Genomic DNA, 1,270 nt, shown 5'->3' on the forward strand with positions numbered 1-1,270 from the left:
GGTCTCGATCTCCTGACCTCGTGATCCGCCCGTCTCGGCCTCCCAAAGTGCTGGGATTACAGGCTTGAGCCACCGCGCCCGGCCTTAAAATTATCTTAAATTTCTTTTCTTTTTTTGTTTGAGACAGTCTTGCTCTGTCTCAGAGCAACCTCCACCTCCAAGGTTCAAGTGATTCTCCTGCCTCAGCTCCCAAGTAGCTGGGAGTATGGACATGCTCCACCATGCTTGGCTGATTTTTCTACTATTTTGTAGAGATGGGGTCTCACTATGTTGCCCAGGCTAGTCTCGAACTTCTGGGCTCAAGCAATCTGCCTGCCTCAACCTCCCAAAGTGCTGAGATTGCAAGCTTGAGCCACCACACCCAGTCACTTGAAATTCTTTATTTCTTTTTTTTTTTTTTGAGACGGAGTCTTGCTCTGTTGCCCAGGCTGGAGTGCAGTGGCACGATCTCGACTCTCTGCCTCCCGGGTTCACTCCATTCTCCATTCTCCTGCCTCAGCCTCCCAGGTAGCTGGGACTACAGGCACGTGCCACCACACCCAGCTAATTTTTTTGTATTTTTAGTAGAGACGGGATTTCACCATGTTAGCCAGGATGGTCTCAATCTCCTGACCTTGTGATCCACCCGCCTCGGCCTCCTAAAGTGCTGGGATTACAGGCGTGAGACATCACGCCAGTGTTGAATTTCTTATGTATAACAGCACATTTAGGGCAACAGCTCTTCTAACCTCTTAAAATGAAATTTTTCTTATGATGACTACTGTTACTTCAAGGAATGGAGTCCTATCCTTAAAAATAAATGGGGAGCAGAACAGCTGAGTGGTCCCTCTCACAGCAAAGCTCCAGTCTGCTCATTTGCATCTGAGCTGCTCATTTGTTTTAAACCTTAATTTTAACATACCATTGATTATAATGCTTCATCAATTTAATAACAGCTTTACGGAGAAAAAGAAATACCATCAAATTACATATACACAATGATTATAAGATGCACACCAATTTCAGAACCTGAAAATGTGAATGAGTCTTAAAATCTACTATTCATCTCCAACTTTTTATCCTTTCTTTTATAATTTTTTTCTACATATCTCCAAAACACTTTTATAAAATATTTTAAATTATTTTCTGGCAGTCATTTCAAAAGAGAGAGAGAAATAATTGTAATAGAAAAAAAAAACTGCCGGGCGCGGTGGCTCATGCCTGTAATCCCAGCACTTTGGGAGGCCGAGGCGGGCGGATCACGAGGTCAGGAGATTGAGACCATCCTGGC

General features: G+C 43.9%; 1 protein-coding gene across 1 annotated transcript in view; it reads right to left on the reverse strand.

The window, feature by feature from the left end:
- TBK1 (TANK-binding kinase 1) overlaps positions 1-1,270 on the reverse strand; it is a 48,572-nt gene that overhangs the window by 36,900 nt on the left and 10,402 nt on the right. The window lies entirely within an intron of this gene.

This window comes from Mandrillus leucophaeus, unplaced genomic scaffold (genome assembly GCF_000951045.1).
Source record: "Mandrillus leucophaeus isolate KB7577 unplaced genomic scaffold, Mleu.le_1.0 Scaffold132, whole genome shotgun sequence".
NCBI lineage: Eukaryota > Metazoa > Chordata > Mammalia > Primates > Cercopithecidae > Mandrillus > Mandrillus leucophaeus.